Source organism: Macaca nemestrina, chromosome 4, assembly GCF_043159975.1.
Source record: "Macaca nemestrina isolate mMacNem1 chromosome 4, mMacNem.hap1, whole genome shotgun sequence".
Classification (NCBI taxonomy): domain Eukaryota; kingdom Metazoa; phylum Chordata; class Mammalia; order Primates; family Cercopithecidae; genus Macaca; species Macaca nemestrina.
Window position 1 is genome coordinate 159,310,340 of NC_092128.1, and position 9,934 is coordinate 159,320,273.

General features: G+C 34.9%; 1 protein-coding gene across 23 annotated transcripts in view; it reads left to right on the forward strand.

The window, feature by feature from the left end:
- Positions 1–9,934, forward strand: part of LOC105483467 (uncharacterized) — a 573,731-nt gene that overhangs the window by 524,191 nt on the left and 39,606 nt on the right. The window lies entirely within an intron of this gene.

The window sequence follows — 9,934 nt, forward strand, 5'->3', positions numbered from 1 at the left end:
AATGGTAGAAAGTGAAAGGATTTTAAAGCAGGTGGGAATGTAAAGGAACACACAACCACCAATACACATTTTTTAATTACTGAATATAATGATGATTGATAGGCTTTTGAAATGTTTGTCTTGGTAAACTTACTGTTACCTATCAATGTGCAGGCAACATTAGTTTATTTTGCCAAATGTCCTCTTACAGCATGGAAACTATAAAACATCTGCCGCAGCAAATCTCAACCTTGAGCGTCATGAGATTAATTACCTTTATTAAACTTTCCATAAGCATTTAATATACGACATATACCAGGAAAGTCAGCATTTGGTTTCATTTAGGAATTTGAAATTTTAAAAATTATTTAGGATTACTATAAATCGTTCAGTAAAGAAGAGATGATTATTTTTTCTGTAGCTTATTGTGTCTATACTTAACCACCATATAATCAGGCCATTTCCTTACAGCAAATTTTATATCCTCCCCACTTTTACCTCCAGTGTTAGAGATAATTATGTGCTGATTCTTGGAAATTTTTATTTTTGTTTGTGAATTAATTTGTGTGTATGATGTATGTATGATGGCTACAATTATAAAATAAGGATGTTAGATTCTTATTCCTTATCCTTTACCTTTTTGCTCTTTTGTTTATCATAGTATGACCTGGGTGGTTTTTAACATTTTACTATCAAGAACTACTGTTTAGGAATCTTTCTCAATGAGAAAGAGATTAAATTACTATGAATAATGGTTCTAATGCAAAACATTTTGGGCTTTTGTTGTGATGCAGATGAGCAAAGCCATAAATATAATTTAGAGAGTTTGAAAATGTATTTTAACATTCACAATTCTTCTTACTAATTAATCAAATTACAAAATTATGCTGTGGCTTCCAGTATATTAAAATAAGTTGTCATATTTGGAACATCTGTTTATGGTCCTATTATGAATATGTATTTCTAAAGGGCTGAAATATAGATTGCCATAAATAATGTTTGCAATTTAGTCTGTGGAAAAATGATACCTATTTCCCTTCACAATGCTTGTTTATTTCCCACGAAGTAAATCTTCCAGATTGTATTTTATCATTCCCTTATCAAGACAGAGGAAGAAAGACTCGGGTCTTACTTAAGCCTTGCTGATTGGTTAAGAAAAGAGGTGGCTGTCATCGGCAGCCTTGCCAGACACTGTACCATGGCTCCAGACAGTCAGCTGGTACTATCGCTTTGTCTCAACTATAAATCACAGTCTCGTAATGGCCAAGGCTGACACCTTGACATTTTCAAGAAGAGTAAAAGACCTGATTTGAATGGAAATCAATTTCATTTCACAAATCTTGGGTTACTACTCCAAGCCTTTTCTTGTGTCTTCTTGAGACTTATTTGGGATTTCCATGACCATCAGAGGATTATTTGAGTGTTTTATTATGACTTTTTAAAGCTATAAAGCCATATTCTTACTTCCTTCTTCATTCTTAACATGAGAAAATTGGTTTTTAAAGTTTTATGTAAGAAAAATCACTAATAAGCACTGATAGTTTTTAAAATGGCAAGAGCAGCCAGTGCTATTTAGTTTTGCAAAACTTTTATAAAATGTTCTCTGATTTAAAAATACAAGCTGTGTATACACATATCCAGATTAACTTTTGATTACCTAATAATAAATGTTAACAATTATCAAGTGATTTTGCACTTCAATCAAGCACGTCTCAATGAAACTTCAAATCTTTTGAAAAGTATTTTCACTTTTATGTTCTTAGACATAACAAGAAAGTTTTAAGCTTTAAATTTTAAGTATTCTAGAGCCAATGATGACTAATAAGTACTTAATTATGTTAGGTGGGACCTTGCATTAAATTGCATCAGAGCTTTTGACCCTTCAACCCACGTGACATAGAAATAATTTCATACTTTACTAGTATGAAAAGAAATTCTTTTTAGGGCTTTTAGGAGCTTGGCATTGAATGTTTAAAATTTTTAATTTACTTATTCTGTTACATCTTTCTCCTTCGGAAGAATACTACAATTTCTTTAAAAGCATGGAGGGGAAGACATTTCTTCTTTCCAGGTGTTTTGTCTTGATCCCTCTCCAAGAGTGATCTAAGCTCAGTAAAGCCTTGGGTCTTCTACACACAAATTTAATGGAAAATGTTAACATCACCTATCTCTCGTTTTAAAGTATGGAGGGATTACCACAATGCCTTGTGATGATTTATCTTCATCTTCATTATTAGTCCTCAACGTTGTCTCAAGTCATAATTTTAAACAGATAAACTTTGATTGTTAAATTCATTATTTTATAAAGCCCTATGAACCAATGAAATTACATACAGTTGTAAACAGGATTCCCAACCCTTAAATCTTTTTATTCATCCTTCTATCCATCTACTCATTCATTCATAATCTACACAGAACATGATCCTACTGAGGTCATGAGTTCGAGACCAGGCCGACCAACATGGATAAACCCCATGTCTACTAAAAATAAATAATTAGCCAGGCATGGTGGTGCATGCCTGTAATCCCAGCTACTCGGGAGGCTGAGACAGGAGAATCGCTTGAACCCAGGAGGCAGAGGTTGTGGTGAGCCAAGATTGTGCCATTGAACTCCAGCCTGGGCAACAAGAGCAAAACTCCATCAAAAAAAAAAAAAAGAAAAAGGAAAACACACACACACACACACACACACACACACACGATCCTATGTGACGTAGGTGGGAAATACAAAATAAAATTAGAATTCCTTCCTTACAAAATACATTCTTAAGAGAATTTGTTTAAAAAACAAAAAAGTTATAAAGTCAGAATGTGATCTATCTTCAAGGAGATGTAAACACAATGTTTTGACGTTTTGGGATTCTAGAAAAGGCCTTTTTTTTTTTTTTTTTTTTGAGTCTTGCTCTGTCACCCAGGCTGTAGTGCACTGGTACAATCTTGGCTCCCTGCAACCTCCATCTCCCGAGTTCAAGCAATTCTCCTACCTCAGCCTCCAGAGTAACTGGGACTACAGGCGCCGGCCACCACACCTGACTAATTTTTTTGTATTTTTAGTAGAGATGGGGTTTCCCCGTGTTAGCCAGGATGGTCTCGATCTCCCGACCTCATGATCCGCCCACCTCGGCCTCCCAAAGTGTTGGGTTTACAAGTGTGAGCCACCACGCCCGGCCTGAAAAGTCATTTGTTTTACTCATTGAAAATCAAGAACAATTCCCCGGTGGAGGCTACATTTAGCTGGTCCCTAGATAGGAAGAATTTCTAGAGAAAGAGATAGAAGGGCTTGGGTTTCTGGGAGAATATACAGTATATACAAATGTTTAGGAACAGGAAAGATGGGCTATGTTTGGCAATGAATGTTGTTGCAAAGTTAGGTGCATTTGTTGGAAAGTTAGAATTTGAGTGCCTAATAAAAGGTAAGCTTAAATCAGTTGTTGGAGTAGCTACAGAGTTCAGGGAGGCTCTCCTGGGGACTGTGCAATTTTACAATCAAGTAGGCACTGAGGACCTTTTAAATATTTGGGGACAGACGCAAGGATGTGAAGTGCAAGATTAATGTTTCCAGTCAGTATGGCTTGATACTCCAATCCAGAGGACCTGTCACAACTGCTGAGCAAGCTTTATGTAGGCACACCATTTTTCCTACCCCCTAAATTCTGACTCACTAGGTCTGGGGTAGAGAATGTGCAGGTGTGTTTCATAAAAGCTCCTAGATGACTGGCTAGCACACAAATTGAGAAAGAGTTGGACAGAGAATGCTGAAATAAGAAGATATAAGGGATTATTAGATAGAAATAAAAACTATTGCAATGTGTAGGAAGAACAAAAATGGAGATATAAACCAGGGTTTCCTAACATGAATTTCACATGCCCCTAGACTTTTAGGGTTTTATGTTCCTATGAGAGTACATGTAATATTTTGAGTGTATGTCTATTTTTTTCTGGAAAAGGTGATCTAATCATGTATATAATATTTTCGAAGGAGACTAAAATCACCCAAAGTTAAGAACTACTAGGGCCAGTTAGTATGAAGTAAGTGGGAGAAATTTCATGAATCTACAATTGGCAGTATTTAATGACACAGTAGATTACATAGGGATGCAATTTGTGGCAACAAAGAAAGGCAGAGAAGATTTCATAAAGTTTTTCTACCTGTTGGTACTAAAAGAATTAGAATCATCATATTCCTTTTGTGAATTAGCATTAACTTCCCCTTGGACTTGTATTTCAGTTAATAGAACTTTGATATTAGGCATGGTATGAATGTGGTACCACAGGAAGATGTTGAAGCAGTAGTGAAAAATTTAGAGACGACTACATAGCTTAGGAAATCATTCTTCTAGAAACATGGTTGAATACTTTGAAGTTAGGAATCAGGTTGCTTCCATCTTGTTGCTCTGGTAGAAACGAAAGGAGAAAAATAAAGGCACTGCACTCCCTTTTAAGGAAACAATTTGGAATTTTTACAAACAGAATCTACTACGCCCTTAGAACTTAATCACAAGTTACACAAAGTTTTGGAGAAGAGGGGTGAACGAAAATGCAGACTTAATTCTAGGTAGTTATTTACCCAGCTAAAAATCAGAAGAAAAAAAGGAGTAGATATTGAAGAAAAACTATGAACCTGTCATAATGAACATCAACAATTTTGAAGCATCTGATAATAAATGAACCTAACCATAATATAAGGACATTTTATCTCAACCTTCTCCTTAAATAATATATTTTGCTTAGAAAGATATGCAGATTTCTTTATAACACATTTTATGACACATTTTAACACCTGTCTTATTCAGGTGGTTCATATCCTGAAAAGATTGGAACCCTTCCATGTTCAACTGGAAAGATAATATTACTGGTTGCAAATGCAGTTAAACTTACTATTCCAATGTTAGTAAACTTGCTAGTCTTGAACTATTTTAAAACAATTTAAGATATTTTCACATTATCTAAAGATAACTAGGTTTTTTTACAAAATAAATGAAAGTCTGGGGAGGCACAAAAGAAAAACAAAATAAAGTCTTATAGATCAATAATAGCAAATGTTCATTGTATAAAATTATAAAATGAAAAATTCCAGACTAAATAGAAAAACAAAAACATTATTAATCTCATCAGCCAGAGCATATCTCCTATTATCATGCAATGTAAACTCATGTGTCCTATCTCTCTCCCCCATCACATACATGCACTCAATATTTTTATAATCTTTTGTCACTTGTTTTTCAATTGTTATATACTGAATACTTTCCCACATATTATTTTATCATATGCTTATTGTGTTACTGTCTTATGATACACTAATACAATTTATTTAACCAGTCAGCTCACAGATGTACATTGAATTTACTTCCACCTTATTTTTAACTAATATAAACACTACTATGTTGATAAATACACTTATATATAATTATATGTAATGATTCCCTGTGGATATTCATTGGAACAGATGATAATGGCCTGAATGAAGGTGATGGCAGTGGGATTAGAAAGGCAAAGAGGGATCAGAGAAAATTTAGAAGGTAGAATTAATAGAGTCAAGTGATCGACTGTATAGTTGAATGATATCAGGAAAACCAAAATAATTACCTCCTAACATTATGCTGTTGCTCTATTTTTGTCCACTCATTTGATCTATAACGTTTATTTCTTTCATGGGAAGGAAGATGCAATCAAGAATAGAATAAACAGAGGATTTGAAGTGACGGTTAGATTATTTTTTAAACTTATAGCAAGTATAATGAGCTCTAAACAAATTGGTCTGGTTTGGAAGAGATAGAATCGTAAGAAAGAAATGGTTTCACTTTTAATTTCTAAAGTGCATGGCCAGAAATATTAACCTAATCCTAGAGATCTGGATCATAGAATTTATCATAGTTAACTATCAAACAGAGAAGACTTTACGACACGATCTGAAGGTAGTCATCCATCATATAGAACACCATGAAACTTTCCAGACTGGGGTCAGTGAAGAGACTAGTGTCCTAGAGAGAGAAGATAAAATTGAATATAGGAAAATATTCCTTATTTGACTCCTAGTTTTACACTAGTGGTCACTAGTGTCCTAGAGAGAGAAGAGAAAATTGAATATAGGCAAACATTCCCTATTTCACTGCTAGTTTTACAACCTCTACGGGAGGGAGTGAAAATCAGAGATGTGTAATTCCACCTTCATTATACACTAAATTTTCATACATTCTAGAATATTCTAGTCCATTTTAACATTGTAGATACAATAGTAATAACTATTGTTCTAGATTTTCTTTTCCTTTTCAGTGAGTGAATTAAGAACCTTGAAAACTGGAATCTTTTTTCATGGAGCTATCCAGGGGTAGCATAGGGCATAGTCTTTTTTGTTTTTTCTAAGTTTCATTCAGACTTTAGTTTTTCTTCTTTTGTCTTTATGCAGATAATCAAATCTTGATCCTTAGCAGATAGGCTCAATTATTCACTTACTCAGTCAACAAATACATTAAATACCTTCCATATGGAAAGCAAATTATTTTAAGTTGTAAAATTAGTTTCAGCTACATTTTATTGTATTGTATTTTTTTAATGTTAATTGAACACATCAAGGCTCTTATGCTGGTTGGAGCATATGCTTCACACAGATCTCACTTGGTATTTTAGGATTATAATTAGAAATAAAGCAGGCCAGGCGCAGTGACTCACGCCTGTAATCCTCTCACTTTGGGAGGCTGAGGCAGGTGGATCACCTGAGGTCAGGAGTTTGAGACCTGCCTGGCCAACATGGCGAAACTCCATCTCTACTAAAAATACAAAAATTAGCCAGGCGTGGTGGCACATGCCTATAATCTCAGCTGCTTGGGAGGCTGAGGCAGGAGAATTGCTTGAACCTGGGAGGTTGCAGTAAGCCAAGATCGCACCACTGCACTCCAACCTGGGTGACAGTGAGACTTTTAAACAAACTACAACAACAAAAAACAAAGCACACACACACACAAACACACCTACCCACAAGCCTGTAAGAAATATTGATGATGGAGCTAAAGAAACTGTGCAAAGAAACAGTTCAGAAGGACTGTCATGGCACATCTTTTCAAAATCATTGACTAAACACACCAAGAGAAAAAAAAAAGTATGATTTCTTTGTTAGTGCTTCTAATATCTTTCCCGAGAATTAAAGTGGAACAGAGAATCCGGTGAAATTTGATGCTTTGCATCATTAGTAAGCTCATATCTGCAAGCTAATCATGTGTGATAAGACTAAAATGTAAAAGCATTTGAGTCAATAGCTCTTTCAGATGGTTTTCTGATAAAATTGCTTCATTTACTTTCCTAACTAATTTATATAAGTGAAAAGATTAAGAGAAAAACTTATAGTAGGAGTAACAATATCCAAATAATGTATTGAACTTCATTGTTTTAGTTGGCATCTTTGCAAGCCTTTTAATAATCTGATCTCAGAAACATCTATCTTAGAAAGGGGTATACTTTTTGGCTTCCTTTACTTGAAAATAAATTAAGTTAGGGTCACAAGCAGAGGTTAGGTTACTTCTACCTGGAAATTAATCAGAAATTTGATTTTGCCCTTTGGTGTTGCTTTCCTGCCTACAGACCTCAACACACCTTCTGTCATACAATCCTAAAGCTCCCTTTCTTGCATAGTGGCAGTTTAAAGGAATTTGAAGTTGTGGATTTCCATATTTACATAATTATATACTGAATATATAATATAATAGGGTAGGGTAAAGTGTTTTTAAAAGATGTGACATCTTAAAGAAAATCCACAGATATCATAAGTGAGTCTAATTTATTGACAAATTTCAGGCTATGTTCTTAGTCATATTTCTGCTAGAAGAAACCTACTTTCCATTTTGTGTTTTCTCATTTGCATTACTGCAAAGTTATTCATGCATATGAAAAGGATATTATTCATCTCCATATTCCTTTCTCTCCTTATTCCAAACCCAATGGGTTCATGAGTTATACACAAAGAAACACGCTGCTATATCTATATGTTTATACGTAGATATCTATGTGATTGAAATTTGGTATTACAGCTGGATAGCAACCCCAAGTGATAGCATTATGTGCTACATGTGTCTTATTACATCATTAATGACATACCAAAATTGTCAAATATGTTGAAATCCAATAATTGTAACTGACAAGCTTTAGCATGATTTGCCTCCATTGGGAATGAAAAAGAAATAGAGGAATATATTTCTGAATTCTTCCTCAAAGTGCATATGGATGTATGATAAGCCCTTGTTTCTTACCTGCTGATATTTTTAGTGAGATGTTGTTTTCACAGTATTCAAGGTAACTGGTTTCTGAAGTTTTTATGTGCATAAAGCCATATGATCTCCTAAATTGAAATTCCAGTGGTATTCCAGAAAGAACTATGAAGGTGAACTGGCAAGAAGAAAAATGACCAACCTGACAGGGCTTTTCCCTTTCTCTAGTATTTGAATCTTCTTATCTCAATATCCCAAGGAAATCATTTCACTGGAAAGTTTAGGCAGAATCCACAGAAAAAAAAATTTCTCTTTTCCACTCTCCAGTTCTCCTACCCCTTAGAAAAGCAAATGGTATTGCTTCAATTCCTGAAAGTTTTCCTTAAAATATCTTGGCATTTGCAAGGCAGAGGAAAATAGGGTTGACAGTGAATTTCATGGACACAGACCTCATTCATGACAATGATGAGGTAGTCAAGAATTCTCACCCTTTGTGTCCTGCTTTATCTGTATTTAGGGATGGCATGAAGGAGGAGAAAGAGGAAGCTTATACTTTTCTCTTTAAAATTAATTCCCATTTAGCCATTAAAGAGTGGAATCGTTTTTAAGCCCAGAAGACATTGTAATTGCATTTTCCTTTTCAATAATTGTAGCAGATATTAAAGTGAATAGACAATGGCAGTCACATACAGAATAACCTGGTTTCCTAGATAGACCCACTTGTCGGAGATCAAACGGCTACAGCACATTTAGGGTTACACTCTCTTTCCCTTCCTCCTTATTCTCAACTGCAGTGGAGCTTTTTCCAAAGTTGCCATGGTAACACTATATCTGGCTGCTAGCTCTGTCGTAAGTTATTGAACTGAGACTGGCTTTTGGTTTAGCAGATAATTAGGTTCTGTCTCACAGGTTCATTTTCCTGTGACTGGGACGTGAATATGACCTACAGCTGGCCTCAATTTCAGTGTCACAGACAAAACTTTAACCCTTCCAAGCTCCTCTGGCACACTCCTGAGCACTGCTTGTGTGGTAGAGGAAGTCCAGTGTAGCTCACCCATACCTTGGGGAGGATTACCAAGTCCTCATTTTATTTTTTATCTTTAGCATAACACTAAAGAAGATATAGTTAAGGTTGTACACATAGAGTATTTTCAAAATTAAAAATATAACAACAACGTGATATATAGTTATATATTTTATATATACTACATGAAACTTTTTGCAGTCATATTATTTCCTTGATTCTCTAATAATTTTTAAGTCACACTGAAATTTCATTTGTTATAATTAGGAATCCACAGAATTTCAATTTCAAAACCTCTATTCTCAGAAATATTAGGTGGGTATTTTTATTCTCAGCTTTAAGAACTGTTTGCCAGTTCATTTACACCCCTCTCTCTACTCTTATATACCCTGAATTATAGATGACATTAAAAGGTTCCATTGGAGTCACAGGCAGACCCATGTGACAGGGAACACCGCTACCACTCTACTAAATGCCAAAATGTTCACTCCCAGGGCTTAAATCTTGCTGGTTTGAAAAACCAGCTACTTTTGAATGTTTCATTTGGAAGATTTCAATCAGTTAAATAGCTGCCCTTTGTTTAAGACAAAGAAAGAAACATAACTTTGGGAACAGATATTGAATTCACAATATCCATGGCAACACAGAGAGCTGTGGAATTACCAAGAGAAGATGTACCTCTGTATGTCAAACAATGGGAAAGACCTTCAAGGAAATCAGTTTAAAATTTTTA